We start from the raw sequence: 19673 nt of genomic DNA on the forward strand, positions 1-19673 counted from the left end.
ATTTAAAAAAAAAATATATATTATCAACCCATCCACTACCCCTCCCCATCTTCTGATGACAAATATATATATATATTTTTTTTTTACAGCTTTTCTGCTACATATACATACATTTACATACACATTTGATATACATGGTACTTTTATATAAAGCAGTCACGTTACAATAATACATTACCAAACATCAACTCTTTAATCCCAACCCTCAGCCACTCTCAGCCCATCCCACCTATCACCATAGACCCCCCTCGTTTGGTTTCCATGTGCCATATATTTTTCAATTGTGCTGTGATGTTTTTACATAATTTTTGAAACTTTCTAATCGTATAGTATCCACAGATTGTAAGCTAAAGATGAAAACCTTTCGTACGAGTATTATTAGATTATTTATTGACTAACTATGGCTTTCCAAATCGCCCAACACTGCTATTTGTAAGGTTAATTTTAAGTGCATGTTATGATTTCTTTTAACCATTCCTGAACCTGTGAACAGAAACAAGCTACATAGGGGTAATACCAGAATAAATGATCTATTGATTCTCTCTCTTCGCAGCGAAATCTACAGAGCTGAGATTGTTGTATGCCCCATATATATATATATATATATATATATATATATATATATATATATATATATATATATAGCATTCTGTTGGTGGCAAGAATTGTATATAATCATTTAAATTGAAAAACTCTAAGTGTTGAATCAAGTGTTATTTCTTTGTACCAGTTCATAAATCATGTGCCATGGAATCGATACATCGAAAATCTCTTCCCATTTATTTTACGGCGCAGCTGTCAACATTTTTGTCCTCAAGTGAAACTGGTATATTTTTCTATTTTTGCCGATTCCTTTCAGCCAATTTGTGTCTTTAATATATGGCAGGCAAATAAGTTACCTACCTTCTCCATTTTCCACTTGCCTCCTCCATTTTCGTGGTAATGCTGCAATTAGTTGGTTGTAAATTTAGATTGAGCAGATATTCCCATATGTTTTCGTTAGCTACATATGTGACATAACTCCTCTGTTTCTATTCATAATATCTTTAATAAATATAATACACATTTTTAACATTGTTTCCATAAAGAATGTGTTTTAATTAATCAGTATATTTGAGCTTAACCATAACATTTGTTGTAATATTTGTTCTATCTTCTCTGGAGGATAACATTGAAATTGTAACCACCTTTGTATGGCTTGTTTAAGAAAGGGCAATACTTTAAATAAAATTGTCATGCCCTGATCTGTTTCACCGGTCCTTGTGCTTGTCTCCTCCCACCTCCAGGTGTCGCCCATCTTCCCCATTATCCCCTGGGTACTTATACCTGTGTTTTCAGTCTGTCTGTGCCAGTTCGTTTTGTTCATCAAACCTACCAGCATTTTCCCCCCTGCTCCTGTCTTGCCTATTGTTCCTGTTTTCTCGGTTTTTACCTTTTCTGCCTCCCCTGACCATGAGCCTGGTCTGACATCCTGTACCTTTGCCCCACTACTCTGGATTATCGACCCCTGCCTGCCTTGACCTGTCGTTTGCCTGCCCCTGTTGCAGTAATAAACATTGTTACTTCGACACAGTCTGCATTTGGGTCTTAACTGAAACGTGATAAAAATGTAATTTTCAATTAGTCGGAAATGAGAAGTTGCAATCTGTATAAATGCAAAAAGGCAATTTTTTAACAAAGGATGAGCCTTTCTTAATAATCTACTGAAGAACCATTTTGGGACGAAGCCTAATTTATGTATGTGACGCTTTTAGTGAGAGGTTTAAAGCTTTAATATTTAATCATTTTAGCCCCCCAAACTCATATTCATTATATACAGTTGAAGTCAGAAGTTTACATACACTTAGGTTGGAGTCATTAAAACTAATTTTTCAACCACTCCACAAATTTCTTGTTAACAAATTATAGTTTTGGCAAGTCGGTTAGGACATCTACTTTGTGCATGACACAAGTAATCTTTCCAACAATTGTTTACAGACAGATTATTTCACATATAATTCACTGTATCACAATTCCAGTGGGTCAGAAGTTTACATACACTAAGTTGACAGTGCCTTTAAACAGCTTGGAAATTCCAGAAAAGGATGTCATGGCTTTAGAATCTTTTGATAGGCTAATTGACATCATTTGGGTCAATTGGAGGTATACCTGTGGATGTATTTCAAGTCCTACCTTCAAACTCAGTGCCTCTTTGCTTGACATCATGGGAGAATCAAAAGAAATCAGCCAAGACCTCAGAAAAAAATTGTAGACCTCCACAAGTCTGGTTCATCCTTGGGAGCATTTTCCAAATGCCTGAAGGTACCATGTTCATCTGTACAAACAATAGGGCACAAGTATAAACACCATGGGACCACGCAGCCGTCATACCGCTCAGGAAGGAGACACGTTCTGTCTCCTAGAGATGAAGGGAATTATGTGCGAAAAGTGCAAATCGATCCCAGAACAACAGCAAAGGACCTTGTGAAGATGCTGGAGGAAACAGGTACAAAAGTATCTATATTCACAGTAAAACGAGTCCTTTATAGACAAAACCTGAAAGGCCGCTCAGCAGGGAAGAAGCCACTGCTCCAAAACCGCCATAAAAAAGCCAGACTACGGTTTGCAACTGCACATGGGAACAAAGATTGTACTTTTTGGAGAAATGTCCTCTGGTCAAAAATAGAACTGTTTGAACACCATCCCAACCGTGAAGCATGGGGGTGGCAGCATCATGTTGTGGGGGTGCTTTGCTGCAGGAGGGACTGGTGCATTTCACAAAATAGATGGCATCATGAGGCAGGAAAATTATGTGGATATATTGAAGCAAAACCTCAAGACATCAGTCAGGAAGTTAAAGCTTGGTCACAAGTGGCTCTTCCAAATGGACAATGACCCCAAGCATACTTACAAAGTTGTGGCAAAATAGCTTAAGGACAACAAAGTCAAGGTATTGGAGTGGCCATCACAAAGCCCTGACCTCAATCCTATAGAAAATGTGTGGGCAGAACTGAAAAAGCACGTGCGAGCAAGGAGGCCTACAAACCTGACTCAGTTACACCAGCTCTGTCAGGAGGAATGGGACAAATTTCACCCAACTTATTGTGGGAAGCTTGTGGAAGGCTACCCAAAACATTTGACCCAAGTTAAACAATTTAAAGGCAATGCAGGCAATGCTACCAAATACTAATTGAGTGTATGTAAACTTCTGACCCACTGGGAATGTGATGAAAGACATAAAAGCTGAAATAAATTATTCTCTGTACTATTATTCTGACATTTCACATTCTTAAAATAAAGTGGTGATCCCAACTGACACAAGACAGGGAATTTTTACTATAATTAAATTGCAGGAATTGCAAAAAACTGTGTTTAAATGTATTTGGCTAAGGTGTATGTAAACTTCCGACTTCAACTGTAAATGGGCATGTTTAATTTTGTCTGGCTTATCATTCCAAATAAAATGAAATATATTTTGCTCATATGATTTAAAAAATGAGTCTTCTGGAGTAGGCAGTGCCATTAGTAAGTAAATAAGATAGTACCAAAGAGTTAATCAATGTGATTTTTTCAATAAATAGACAAGTATTTACCTCTCCCTGGTTGCAGAATCTTATCTATTTTTGATAACTTTCTTTTGAATTAACTGTGGCAAGTTCATTTATTTTTTTTGAGATGTGAATACCAAGTATGTCTACTTCACCATCCGCTCATTTTATTGGTAAACTACAAAGTAGTGTAAACACTGTTTTTTTACGATCCAATACGTAATTTGATACACTTGTCATAATTAGGTTTTAGTCCAGAGAGGCTAGAAAAGTGATCAAGATCTTCAATGAGACTGCAGGGATCCAGATTGCGGACTTAAGAAAAAACTTGAGTCATCGGCATACATTGACACATTCGTTTTTATCCCCTGGATTTCTAACCCCTTGATATTCTTATTGGATCTAATTTTAATAGCTAGCATTTCAATGGCCATAGTAAATATATATGGAGACAATGGACAGCCTTGTTTTACTCCTCTTAAAGCTCAATACTTTCTGAGAAGTAACCATTATTTACTATTTTACATCTGGGGTTGCAGTACATAATCTTAACATTATTATTAGGAAATAAATCCTTACAATTAACATCATTCAGTGGAAATGGAGGAGACTGAAAAGAAAACATATGCTTAAAATATTTTGCTTCCTCTTTCAAAATATCAATTGGTGAATCATGGATGACTCCATCATTTGTAACGAGATTCTGTAAATTCTTTTTGGTAGCATTTCTGTTGAAGATTCAATAAAAATGTTGTGAATTATTCACCATTTTCCATCCAATTTGGATTTATTGTTGTAATATATTACACTTGATCATTCTTGAATAAGTACCTACATTTTATTTTTGTTTTCCCTCTAACCTATTTTGTTTCTGTCACAACCGTCGTATAAATAATTGGACCAAGGCGCAGCGTGAGTAGTTCCACAATTTAATGATAGTGAAAACTTCCAAAACAACAAAAATATAATGATCGTGAAATACGTAGCGCACATAGGCACTCAGACAAAACAATATCCCACATAGCAGGTGGGAAAAAGGACACACTAAGTAACGATAATCAGTTGCCTCTAATTGGGAACCATACACACACACCAACATAGAAATATAATACCTAGAAACCCCCCTAGTCAAGCCCTGACCTAAAACACCATAGATAATCCCGAGGGCTCTCTATGGTCAGGTTGTGACAGTTTCTCCATAATACAGTTTCCATTACCGTCTACCTGCGCTGTTACTTCCTATTTTTCCTTTATTAGTCGAATCTCTTTTGACCCAAACTGCTTTTGTTTTAATGATGAGTATTTTTTTTGTTTTACCTTTATTTAACTAGGCAAGTCCGTTAAGAACAACTTCTTATTTACAATGACGGCCTAGGAACAGTGGGTTAACTGCCTTGTTCAGGGGCAGAACAACAGATTTTTACCTTGTCAGCTCGTGGATTTGATCTTGCAACCTATCGGTTACTAGTCCAACACTCTAACCAGTATTGTATTGAATGGCCTCCAAAAGTACATTTAAAACTGTCCCATACAATAAGGGGATCCTCTGTACCTATGTTGTGCAAAAAAAGTACATTGTAAATTATTTTGTCTTAGTTAAGAACATCCAATAGGCTTTGATTACATTTACAATATCCCCGTCCACGTGGAAATTCTGTAAGAGTTATATGGAGGCCAATTAGATGGTGGTCCAATCGCATTCGGTCTCCTATTAATACTTTTTTAAACTTTTGATGCCATCAAGAATGAGACTATGAAGTAATCAAGACGGCTGGCTTGATTAAGCCTCCTCCATGTATATCTCACTAGGTCAGGGTTTTTCTGCCTCCATATATCCACTAGTTCTAATGTATCCATGATCTTTGGGATCTCCTTAAGTGCTTGAAGGGTGATAGTTTGTAGTGTGATTTCCTTTACGATCCATTGATGTACATAAAACCGTATTATAATCTCACACCATAAAAATAGATTAATTTGTTGCTTGTGAGCTCAATAGATTATTATATATATTTTCGAAGAAGAATGGCTCATCATTATTTGGCCCATATAGATGAATTAGCCAGATCTGTTTTTGGTCCAATAGCTTATTAAAAATAATCCATCTTCCTTGCGGATCTGTTTGCACAGTTTGCACATTCGGACCAAAATTTGTATTAATTAGTATAATGACCCCTTTCGAGTTTCTTTGCCCATGACAAAAATATATTTCTCCCTCCCAGTCCTTTTTCTACCAAACCTATATTTATATTTGTAGAATGAGTTTCCTGTAAACAATAGATACATTTTTACCTGCAAAGAGAAATAATATATATTTTTTTATTATCTGCTAAGCCATTACAATTATAACTGGCTATACTTATTTCCCCACTTACCATAATGATACCCAAGTTTCAATTGTACTTATCACAACCAATGTTTGTAAACTTACCATTAAAAAGCACCATGATTTAATTTCAAGTTTCAAGTTCATCATACCCATTCTCCATTGCCACAAGTCTAACTTTATTTTAAGTCCACGGTTCCATACAGCATGAATAAAAAAAAGTCTATCATGGGCAAAAAAATTTGGGGTAAAAAACAAATGAATCCATAATTGTACTTTGTAATGAGGTGCAAATGTGTATCGGGGACTACTTCAACAGGAGGTAGCTATCACTCACAGTTTACATATAATTTATCGACCACTTGACGAACATTCTTCTTCTCTGCTCGGAGCCCTTTGAAATGGGGTACAGGGCACGTCATCACTTCACTATTTCATGGGGAAATAGTTCATTAATAGAGAACGGGGTGTTCTTCAATTCCCTAACCTGTTGTAACAAGGCAATTTTCATTTTGTAATGTGCGTTACGGGGCCTTCCCTCTGAAAATCAGTTGTTTCCACCTGTCATCTTGAGATTACGTTTCATGAACACCTTGACTTTTTCCTCCGTTGACTGATAGTTTTCGTTTTCATCCTCTTTTATTCCTATTATAACAATATTATTCTTCATACTTCTGCACTTTGAATTATTACAGACTATTTTCTACATTGTAGAATAATAGTGAAGACATCACAACTATGAAATAACACATATGGAATCATGTAGTAACCAAAAAAGTGTTACACAAATCAAAATGTATTTATATTCTTCAAAGTAGCCACCCTTTGCCTTGATGACAGCTTTGCACACTCTTGGCATTCTCTCAACCAGCTTCATGAGGTAGTTGTGTTTGTCCTTGCAGGTTACTACTGAGGTGCAGGTGTTAACTTCACAAGATGCCGATACAAGACACGTTTCTCATTTTAGAGTAAGAGTCCCATTCCTGTTCACATTCATATCGGTCTAGGACACACACGCACAAACACACGCTGAAATAGACTTTGCCCGTGACTTGTCATGAACTCCTACAACAATGACAAATTCCCCATCCATTTACATTCTCTTCCCTTAGAATCTTCATCCCGTTGATCACATTTGGCATCAGCATCGTCTGCTGCATAGCCTTCTGTAAGTCCTTACACCGGGCCCGCGAGGTGCAACTGGACCGGGAGGAGAGACGAGACAGGCCCTCCATCTATGTCATTCCCTTCCCCGCAGTATCTTATGACAATGAAGACATCCACAGGCCTCCTCGCTACAGCACCTCAGAGTTCTACAGCCCACCTCCTGCCTACAATGAGGTAATAGTCCATCCTAAACATGAGGTACAAATTGTACCGCACAGTAGGGTTTACAACTTTACAATTAATTTTTGTTCACACTTTTTGGGTAAAACACTGTAATGTATTGTAAATGTGTTTTATTCTCTTCTGATCTAATTGTGTCTAGGTGGAGATGAAGCCAGACTTTATCCACCCAGAGCTTCCTCCAGCCTACTCTGAGCTCTCCAACACACCTGTTTCCCCCCTGCAACCTTACTCAGTGCCTCCTGAACCCCACTCCCAATCATAGGACCGTACCACCTTAGGAATCCCATGAAGGGGAGGCCTGAGGCCACAGACTAAAGGATAAATAAAACAGGAAATGGCACATACTGTATGTGGAGTGGGGATCCTGAAGCTGGACATGTATACCACAGAGACTTGGTCCTTGGGAATGTGGAATGGGGACGTGAGGTGGAAAGTTTGGAGACCATAAGGAAAAGCAAGTGTTTGGACGTCTATGAAAGTGTGTACTTTAAAGCAAAAGTTGGGGACATGAGATCGAATGGGGTTGTATCTATATCTACCAATCTGTACAAACCAGTGTGTAAATATTAAGAAATCTCAAAGTGTTACTCAGAATAGTTTATTAATTTATGTATCAATGTCATGGACCTTGTGTGATATGGTTAATTATTTGAACTATTTTGACATCGGGAATAAAGTCTTTTTTCATTTCAATGATCTGATCTGTCCTATATTGGCCATTTCTGATGCTGTAACACAACGTCCGTGCTCTTTGGCCCTATAGGTTACATAATAGCCCTAACCAGGAAGCTGTTCTGTCAAACACTGGTAAGATATTGAACAGACAAACTGATAAAAATGTACTACGTGATGGACATGACAGGTTGTGGCATACCTCCCGGTTATAAATATTTTATTTCCTGTTACTCCAGTTGCCCAATCATATATCCTTACATGAATAGGAGCACGTATTTGGCTGATGATGTGTAGTGTATGAAGGGACAGCAAAATGGTAACCCCTTCACTTAATGCCCCCTTGCCTATTTGTATTTATTATGGATCCCCATTAGTTTCTGCCAAGGCAGCAGCTTCTCTTCCTGGGGTCCAAACATATTAAAGCACTTACATTACATATAAAACAAAACATAAAACAGAACATCATATAACATTATTACACCACTACATATCTACAAAACAAAATGCACTATACCACCATACAACAACATCGCAATGTATGTGTATGCATGTGTCTGTACCTTTTGTGTGTCTCTTCACAGTCCCCGTTGTTCCATAAGGTGTATTTTAACTTTTTGTTTAGCTGATTCTACTGCTTGCATCAGTTACCTGAAGTGGAATAGAGTTCCATGTAGTCATGACTCTATGTGGCACTGTGCGCCTCCCATAGTCTGTTCTGGACTTGGGGATGTGAAGAGACCTCTGGTGGCATGTCTTATGCATGGGTGTCCGAGCTTTGTGCAAGTATTTTAATTAGAGCTAGGGTCTTATTTTCCTGAATTTCCGCCTGACTGACGTGCCCAAAGTAAACTGACTTTTTCGCATATAAAGAAGCATTTTATCTAACAAAACGACCATTCATGTTGTAGCTGGGACCCTTGGGATTGCAAACAGAGGAAGATTTTCAAAAGTAAGTTGAAGATTGTTTATTTAATCGCTATTTGTGATTTTATGAAGCCTGTGCTGGTTGAAAAATATGTTGATATGGGGCGCCGTCCTCAAACAATCATATGGTATGCTTTCGCTGTAAAGCCTATTGTAAATCGGACAACGCAGTTAGATTAACAAGAATTTAAGCTTTTAAATGATATATCATTTATTTTTGTTTGTTTCATATTAGAGTTTCTTTTTCTTTTTATTTAGTTTAGTTTAGTCACATGATTTCTTAATTTGCAGTATGTTTGCCAGTCAGTTGGGCTGCCAGACTCAATTGCCATACCTTTTGCCTCATCCCTCTCAACCATACCATTTATCAATTACTCATCAATACAAGGGGATTTAACCATTTTTACAATAATTTTCTTAATGGGTGCAGGCTTATTAGTAACTGGAATAAGCAATTTTACAAATGTGTCAAGTGCAGCGTCTGGTTGCTCCTCATTACACACCACAGACCAGCAAATATTATTTACATCATCAACATATGAATCACTACAAAACTTATTGTATGACCTCTTATACACTATATTAGGCCCAGCCTTTGGAACTTTGGTTTTCCTACATATGGCTGCTATATTGTGATCACTACATCCTATCGATTTGGATACTGCTTTAAAGCAAACTTCTGCAGCATTAGTAAAGATGTGATCAATACATGTTGATGATTTAATTCCTGTGCTGTTTGTAAATACCTTGGTAGGTTGACTGAGACCCTGAACCAGGTTGCAGGCACTCGTTACAATTTGAAGTTTTTTCTTGAGTGGGCAGCTTGATGAGAGCCAGTCAATATTTAAATCACCCAGAAAATATACTGTTTATCACATACATTATCAAGCATTTCACACATATTATCCAGATACTGACTGTTAGCACTTGGTGGTCTATAGCAGCTTCCCACAAGAATGGGCTTAAGGTGAGGCAGATGAACCTGTAGCCATATTACTTCAAAAGTATTTCACATGAGATCGTCTTTAAGCTTTACAGGAATGTGGTTCTGAATACAGACTGTAACACCTCCACCTTTTGCATGTCTGTCTTTTCTGTAGATGTTATGTATTGCTACCACTGTATCATCAAAGGTATTATGTAAGTGAGTTTCAGAGATAGTCAGAATATGAACCTGTTATAAGCAAGTTATTGACTTCATGGACCTTGTTTCTCAGGCTGCTTATGTTAATATGGGCAATTTTTAGCACTTTTCTGGGTTGCTTGATTGTTTTTAATGCTTTTATCACGTTTCAGGTATGACCCAGATGCAGACAGTGTCGAAGAAACAAAAGTTTATTTTGAATACAGGGGCAGGCAAGCGACAGGTCAAAGGCAAGCAGGGGTCAGTAATCCAGAGAAGGTGCAAAGGGTCCAGAACAGCAGGTAGTCTCAGGCTCAAGGCAGGCAGTGGTCAATAATCCAGTGAGGTGGGGCAAGGTATAGAACGGCAGGCAGGCTCAGGGTCAGGGCAAGCAGAAGGGTCAAAACCGGGCAGGACTAGAAAACAGGAGCAAGAAACAGACCGGAGCAGGGGAACAAACGCTGGTAGGTTTCACGAACAAAACGAACTGGCAACAGTCAAACAGAGAACACAGGTTTAAATACACAGGGGATAATGGGGAAGATGGGCAACACCTGGAGGGGGGTTGAGACAAGCACAAAGGCAGGTGAAACATATCAGGGTGTGACAGCTTTACTGGGAAGCTTATCAGAATTAGACTTGCTCATTTGATTTATATTGGGGCTGATAGTGCAGGGTGAGCTGCATACAGTGGTCTTCCTACTAGGGAACACCGCCTCAGTGCTATCAGTATAACTCTGGTTCATAGGCTAATGATTACTGCATGCAATAGCTGTAAGATCAACAGGGCAATTAGGGGGACATCAATTACATTACTTACATTGTGTCTGACAACGCCTCTAGGATCATGGATATTTGATGCAGCATTATGATGAGGCATTGTCACAATGGCAGGGATTTGCTGAGCTGGTCTTGGATCATTGATAAGTCATTGTTTCAACACGGCCTTGAAATGCGTGGACAGAGTCCAGGAGCCAAGAGGATTTGGATGGACTCTGTCTATGACCGTAAACTATGATCAAAATTATGATGAACTATGATCAAAACAGATATATGGCCATCTCTGTTATTCATTATCTAAGACTAGACCAGAGGTTGAGCAGTTGTTATTGAGATGCCTCAATGCTACTAACCCAACACTGTTTTGGGTCTCAAAATGTGTGATGTGTTACTTTATGGAACATCTTGAACAATACTAGCATTTTGCAAATATGACAGACTGGGTTCGAAACCTGGGTCTCTTGTGTGATTGTGGACTGTGTTAGCCCAATGAGCTAAAGCCTAGGCATTAACTTGGGGAACTAACACATGTCTTCAGGACAGGTCTCAGTGCAAAGTTACTCATCACGTGAGTGTGATTCATCAACTTTTATATAGTATAAAGTGCATTCGGAAAGTATTTAGACCCCTTGACTTTTTCCACATTTTGTTACATTACAGCCTTATTCTAACATGGATTAAATACAAAAATGTCCTCATCAATCTACAAACAATACCCCATAATGACAAAGCGAAAAACAGTTTTATAGAATTTTTTGCAAATGTGTTAAAAATAAAAAACAGAAATACTTTATTTACATAAGTATTCAGACTGTTTGAAACTTGAAATTGAGCTCAGGTGCATCCTGTTTCCATTGATCATCCTTGAGATGTTTCCACAACCTGATTGGAGTCCACCGTGGTAAATTCAATTGATTGGACATGATTTGGAAAGGCAAACACCTGTCTATATAAGGTCCCACAGTTGACAGTGCATGTCAGAGCAAAAACTAAGCCATGAGGTCGAAGGAATTGTCCGTAGAGCTATGAGACAAGATTGTGTCCAGGCACAGATCTGGGGAAGGGTACCAAAGCATTTCTGCATGATTGATGGTCCCCAAGAAGTGGCCTCCATCATTCTTAAATGGAAGAAGTTTGGAATCACCAAGACTCTTCCTAGAGCTGGCCGCCCGGCCAAACTGAGCAATCGGGGAGAAGGGCTGGCCAGGGACGTGACCAAGAACCCGATGGTCACTCTGACAGAGTTATAGAGTTCCTCTGTGGAGATGGGAGAACCTTCCAGAGGGACAACCATCGCTGCAGCACTCCACCAATCAGGCCTTTATTGTAGAGTGGCCAGACGGAAGTCACTCCTCAGTAAAAGGCACATGACAGCCCGCTTGGAGTTTGCCAAAATGCACCTAAAGACTCTCAGACCATGAGGAACAAGATTCTCTCTTCTGATGAAACCAAGATTGAACTCTTTGGCCTGAATGCCAAGTGTCACATCTGTAGGACGCTTGGTGAAACATGGTGGTGGCAGCATCATGCTGTGGGGATGTTTTTCAGCGGCAGGGACTGGGAGACTAGTCAGGATCGAGGGGAAGATGAACGGAGCAAAGTACAGAGTGATCCTTAATGAAAACCTGCTCCAGAGCGCTCAGGACCTCAGACTGGGGTGAAGGTTCACCTTCCAACAGGACAACGACCCTAAGCACATAGCCAAGACAACGCAGGAGTTTCTTCGGGACAAGTATCTGAATGTCCTTGAATGGCCCAGCCAGAGCCCGGACTTGAACCCAATCGAAAATCTCTGGAGAGAAAAATAGCTATGCAGCGACACACCCCATCCAACCTGACAGAGCTTGAGATGATCTGCAGAGAAGAATGGGAGAAACTCCTCTGATACAGGTGTGTCAAGCTTGTAGCGTCATAACAAAGAACACCCAAGGCTGTAGTTGCTGCTAAAGGTGCTTCGACAAAATGCCGAGCAAAGGGTCTGAAAACTTATGTAAATGTAATATTTCAGTTTCTTATTTTCAGTAGCATAAAAATAAAGTACAAAAAAATCTGTTTTTTCTTTGTCATTATGGGGTATTGTGTGAAGATTGATGAGGGAAAACAACAATTTAATCCATTTTTAGAATAAGGCTGTAACAGAATGTGGGAAAAGGGGTCTGAATACTTTCCGAATGCACTGTAATACATTTACATTTACATTTTAGTCATTTAGCAGACGCTCTTATCCAGAGCGACTTACAGTAGAGTGCATACATTTTATTACATTTTACATACTGAGACAAGGATATCCCTACCGGCCAAACCCTCCCTAACCCGGACGACGCTATGCCAATTGTGCGTCGCCCCACGGACCTCCCGGTTGCGGCCGGCTGCGACAGAGCCTGGGTGCGAACCCAGCCCAGCCTGGGCGCGAACCCAGAGACTCTGGTGGCGCAGCTAGCACTGCGATGCAGTGCCCTAGACCACTGCGCCACCCGGGAGGTCGTAATACTTGTTGTGAAGTGTTTTTAATGGCATGAGAGCTCAACGTCCAGTTCCCAGCACAGTGTTTGTACTGAGACGTGAGGTGCAGCGAGAGTGACTTATTTTCTCCTATCTGCATTTGAGTCGATAGAACAGACCAAGCTGAAACCTACCCGTTGGCTGGCTACAGTACTAGGTGCAAAAGTTACAGCAGTGTAACAACAGTGTAACAGTGTATTACAGTTACAGAATTACTTGGTTGCAATGGATTGTAACGAGTATCATTTGAACATAATCTGGTTGAAACGACCCACAGTGGAGAGGACAAATGTAACAGACGTTCAGGGGGCAAAGTGCACCTTAAATGAGTTGTGTCTGTACTACAGAATGACTTCAATGGAAACAAAGCATAAAACAAAACCATGTTTCTGCCTGGTGTGATCTGACTAAAGAGTAGTAATCATTCACGACTGTGAGGAATCCAGTGATGTCATTTTTTTCTAACAGTATTAAACAAGGCTATGGAGATGGCAACGTGACCATAACAGGTAATAAAGAAATACACAGTATTTTAATTCAATATAAGACAAAATGCCACTGTTACATGAAACTGATCGATAGGGTGAAGAAATGTGACATACTGTACACAGTAGCCTACACTATATTAGTTTATATAATGATTTTGACTGTGGTCAGTGCTGTGTCCAAATGGTTTCTCAGGCCTTGTTACGAGCCTTTTCACGAGTCTGCTTTTTGAGCTGTTTCTTCACAGCTAGGAGGTCCATGTAGATAATACAGTCCAGAACTGTCGAGGCACACAGGATTCCTCCGTGTGGAGCACCGGCCATCCCGTTACAGAACACGTCCTGGCCTGGGGTTCAGAACAAGACAAAGGGTTTGCTGAAATGAAAACTACTGATGGTAAGTTTGTACAATGTGTAGAACCATCTAGCATAGACCAGAAACAGTATTATCTACAGTAGCACCTTAAAATGACTTTCAGTTCTTGCATATTATTCCACTGACTAACTCATACAACTGCCACAGTCAAGCATCACCTTGTGCCTTTGTGACAAATGTACTCAAATTAAACTCAAATACTACAACACTGAACAATTTCTTTCTCACCGGTGAGGTAGAATCCCTTGGTGGACGTGGGGGGCCGGGTTCTGGCCACCGTCTCCCGGCTGAAGCGGTCCAGGTTGTGTTCAGCCACATACAGCTCTCCACGCGGGGCGCCCAGGTAGTGCATGTTGGTCAGGGGTGTGGAAGCCTCCATATACACCACCTATAGGCACACAAGGTACCCAGTGAGCAAAATTGTTTGAAAGAGGTTTTTTTCCAACATCTTTCAACCAAAAATACATATTTTCAACATCTTGTGCTGGTAGGTACAGAGACAGCCAGCAGGTATGAGACATCATTACAATTGGATGACATTATTGCTTCAAATTAGTCTTGATTTCAAGCACAATGGGTGTGGTAACGAATTATAATGCCTCTTTGGATTGTCCAAAAAAACTCTACTCTACGGTATACATCAATAAATGGAATATGACAATGTATTTTGACCAGTTATGTTCAAATGACGCTATATTTTCAAAGTACCTTATCCCTGAGCTGAGGGAAGACAACCAGTGCCCAGTCTAGGAGCTGCTTGGCCATGCTCATCTTCAGGTCTTCGTAATCGGACCCTCTCTTGTTTAGCTTGGTATCTTTCCAGTCCTCAAACCACTCAAACTTGGCCATGGTCAACAGAGTCATACAGGACTTCCCTGTCGGGAGGTGGAGAGAGAGTCTTAGAACACAATCATTTGAACTATTAAAACTGCTTCTCATCATTAATATCTCAAACTATCTGCCTTTTTTTGTATGAAAATAGACCTCCAGCAGCATTAAAGTACTGATCATCACTCATCTCAAATTTTTTATTTGATTTACTGTGCTTTACTCTGTCTTTTCAGAGTTTCTGTGGGTGTGATGGGTGCTCTGTGGATTCAAATACAGTGTTATATTCGATATAGGAAGCATTTTACTGTTAGTCTGCAACTGTTGTTTACGATGCATGTCACACATTGAATGTGATTGATTGATTTGTTATTGGTGCAGGTGTGTGTTGTTGAGGCAGCTACCTGGATGGCGGGTACTGGGGGTGGGGTCTTTGGCAGAGGGGGAATGAACATCATGGGGATGTTCCCCATCACCTCCTCTCGGCTCAGAGAGCTGTAGCGCTCCATCCTAAAATCAAAACATTACACGTACGCTTAAATAAGACTACATGTGATTTAGAAATAAAGGGATGTAATACTGTGGTTAGGCCCTCAAAGTATAAGGGACCTCAGCTGCAGTTAATTTAATTTAGTTTTCTCTGCTCATAGAGGAGTAAGTAATTAAGGCCTAGTGCACAAATTTGTTGTGGACCCTTTTTTATTTATTTTATTTGTATATTAATAATTATTTTATTATGATTTATCAGGGGATGCTGCAGCACCCTCAGCACCCCTACTTCCTGTGGCTATGGGTGTCGCACTTTTCCACCATCCCTAGCAAACACAGCTCATAAAACTAATTGCGTTCTAAACTGAAGATCATGATTAGTTGATTATTGGAGTCAGGTTTGTTTGCTGGGGCTGGGGAAAAAGTGTGATACCAATCAGAGGTCATAGTTGGATCTAAATCTAAATCTAGAATCGGCTTCCTATTTTGCAACAAAGAGTCCTTCACTCATGCTGCCAAACATACCCTCGTAAAACTGACTATCCTGCCAATCCTTGACTTCGGCGATGTCATTTACAAAATAGCCTCCAACACTCTACTAAGCAAATTGGTTGTAGTCTATCACAGTGCCTTCCGTTTTGTCACCAAAGCCCCATATACTACCCACCACTGCGACATGTATGCTCTCGTTGGCTGGCTCTTGCTTCATATTCATTGCCAAACCCACTGGCTCCAGGTCATCTGTAAGTCTTTGCTAGGTAAAGCCCCGCCTTATCTCAGCTCACTGGTCACCATAGCAGCACCCACCCATAGCACGCACTCCAGCAGGTATATTTCACTGGTCATCCCCAAAGCCAACTCCTCCATTGGCCGCCTTTCCTTCCAGTTCTCTGCTGCCAATGACTGGAACGAATTGCAAAAATCCCTGAAGCTGGAGTCTTATATCTCCCTCACTGACTTTAAGCATCAGCTGTCAAGGCTGCTTACCGATCATTGCACCTGTACACAGCCCATCTATAACCAGCCCACCCATCTACCTCATCCCCATACTGTTATTTATTTATTTGCTCCTTTGCACCCCAGTATCTCTACTTGCACATTCATCATCTTCTATCACTCCATTGTTTAATTGCTAAATTGTCATTATTTCGCCAATATGGCCTATTTATTGCCTTCCCTCCCTAATCTTACTACATTTGCACACACTGTATATAGATTTTTCTATTGTGTTATTGACTGTACGTTTGTTTATCCCATGTGTAACTCTGTGTTGTTTGTGTCGCACTGCTTTGCTTTATCTTGGCCAGGTCGCAGTTGTAAATGAGAACTTGTTCTCAACTGGCCTACTTGGTTAAATAAAGGTGAAATAAATAAAAATAAACATAAAATAGACCAACAACTCACTTTGCAATGAGTCTAATGTAACGCCAAAGACTCCCATAGAAGACAATCGACAGTAAGCATACAGTATCTAATAGTAAAATGAGTCATTGCTTTAGTGCTTTCCCCCCTGAACTAGATACTGACCATACACGGAGCCCTCCTCATTCAGAAGGACCCTCTGTACAGGGGCTCTGACCAGCACAGCGCCACCTGCCTTCCGGATGACTGGGATGATGTGGAAGGCAAACTCACTGGCCCCTCCAATGGGGTAGTAGGCTCCCCTCTTATAGTGCTGCAGCAGTAGAGTATTCATTCGGAAACTGGATTCCTTAGGGGAAATCACCTATCAGCAGGGGAAACAGAGTCAGGGACATCCAGTTAAAGTTCAATCTCACAATAGAGCAGGGGTCCCCAACCTTTTTCCCACAGGGACCCTTATTTCACATTTGAAAATGTCAGGGCCCCCGAAACCACTGCATTTCAGAACATGCAGAGAGGGACAAATATAACCACATGCTCTACATTCAAGAAGGACAGAAGAGCACTCAATTGTATGTTCTAGGACTAGGTTGTAAACTAGCAAGATTGTGTCAGTTCAGTTTGGGAAATGGTTGCCCAATAAACGTATTGGAATTCACCCTGCAAGTGGATGTGTATAGGGACTGACCATAGAGAGGTATGCGGAGAGGGTGTGTAGGTCTTTGTTCTTGGTCAGAGTGGCCATCTTCTCTGTGTGTTTGGTAATGGAGATGCGCTCTAATAGGCCGGTCCAAGCCAGGAAGTGTACCAGCCACACGGGCATCATCTTGAGGCCAGCCAGGAGATTTGATACGACGAGCTGCCTTCTGCAGCATGGGGAGACATGAGAGGGGTTATGATAACACATGCACACACATACGCACACACGCACACACGTACGCACACACACACATCACCTTCATATACTTGAAATATGAATTCAAGGCCTCCACATCATCAGGAAACTGCCTCTTCAGGCTCTCTGCCATCTCTGTCTTCCCAGAGAGGATGTGGTAGTCCCTGCGGCCCTCACTCTGACCTAGGATCAGTGTGTCAAAGTGCTGCACCATACTGGAGAACTGGATCTGGCCCTCACTGATCTGGTCCAGGTAGTGGATCCCTGACAGAGGGAGGGGGTTGAGGTGGTGAGAGAATATTTGCTGGATAATTTGTGTATGTATTAGAAGCTTATCCTACCCAATGATCCTCCCTTATGAATGTGCCTAAATTCGTTTTTTAAAGACCGCTCGCCATTATGTTTCGCTTAATCTCTGCAACCCTGAACGAACTCTTGCGTGAGCACTGGCCTCTGGCCGTCTGTCACCACTCACCAGCAACTAGTTTTCGCTTTGTAAGTCCTCAAACAAGTTTTGCTTTTTCACTGAGATTAACACACAAGAATAACCTTACCAGACCCAACAACTTGAGTACATACACATTAAGGCCTTATCCGTCACGTCCTGAAGGGAACACCTACGTTTGTTGGAGCTGTTTTTAGTATTGTGTTTGTTGGTTGGTAGATGGCGGAAAGTCCTGAGGTGGAAAATAACCTAAAAATAACGGACCTTCTCTGACCTACAGAGGCAAAGAGATTCCCTGTCTGTTGCGGAAGAGACTGAAGGTTGAAGCAGTGGGGGAACTGAGGGATGGAAAGAAAGAAGTTTAGATAAATAAATATTCTAAAACACACACCATTGGTGATTTGGCCTTTGGGGATGAGGAGTGACAGTGGGCAGGGCTCTTAGAAACACAGGGGAACTGTTTCTATCAATAGTATCTGATGAGGCATCGATCATCTAATATTTTACGCAGGTTTAATTGAAAATCAGTTCTTTGGAGCCATCCATTCTTTTTAGTGACCGTGGAAAATGGAGTTAGATGAGGTCATTATGACTTGGAATGCATATCATCCTGATAGGCCTACCAATAGTAAGTTATCATGGGCTTGGCCACCACATTTGTTCTTAACACTGGAAATCCCTTGCACATGGGCCTGTTGTTTCCTAAACCCCCTGATATATGTAGCTTTACTGGGAGGCTATTTGATCCTTCCATGGAATCAGACGTCAATTTGGTCTCATTGATTTTATACGTTTAATTGTGGACATCGTCAAATGTACAGTTCATTTTCCTATAAACAACACACCGTCACCGTAGCTGGCGTGTGCCTCTAGTCTACTGTATATCTACATTCACAGTCTGTCATTTACAGTACGTCTAGAAAATGTGACTGATACACAGTCAAATACACACGCTTCTTGAAATCGTTCAATCCTGGATTCATCTAATTGAAATCTCCAAACTCATATTCTAGGTATTTGAAAATGCCATGGATACATGTGAGCCTCGTGGAATGCAGAAACCATACTAAAAGGAAGAAACTATGACTTGTGTCATTGTTGTGTGTCGTTCCTCTGGAGTTTCCAGGGTCGTGTTCATTAGGGCACATTCTAGCTAAATGTTTCGCAACAGAAAACGAAAACAAGCTATCCAATACAGTACAGAGTACATCCTCAGTCTGTTTTCTGTTCTGTTTCGTGTCTAGTGAATACCACCCCAAACCAATTATCACCAAACTTCCCGAAGCCTGGGGTGCATCGATTTCAACTGACCCAATAGACATGCTGGATCACTGCATCACAAGATCCTCTGTTACGAAAGTGGAATTAAAAAGGTCTGCCCAGTTTGACAAGTAAACAGAAAGGAACCCATCAAGCAAAATTCTGGAGCCGTTACCTTGTCAAACTGGTGTGTACTGTACTGTACAGCAGACCTGGGAATAGTATTTTTATGAAATAAAAGAGAAAGAAGGCTTTTGGCACGTCAAAAACATATAGAAGAAGTATCTATGTCGTTACATAAATAAAGGTTGTACTTACAGTCCATCTGT

General features: G+C 40.5%; 1 pseudogene; it reads right to left on the reverse strand.

Moving 5' to 3' along the window:
- Positions 1 to 13881: 13881 nt before the first annotated feature.
- On the reverse strand, positions 13882 to 19669 carry LOC120043975 (annotated as a pseudogene).
- Between the last annotated feature and the right edge of the window lie 4 nt (positions 19670 to 19673).

The sequence above is a fragment of the Salvelinus namaycush genome, chromosome 3, assembly GCF_016432855.1.
Source record: "Salvelinus namaycush isolate Seneca chromosome 3, SaNama_1.0, whole genome shotgun sequence".
Classification (NCBI taxonomy): domain Eukaryota; kingdom Metazoa; phylum Chordata; class Actinopteri; order Salmoniformes; family Salmonidae; genus Salvelinus; species Salvelinus namaycush.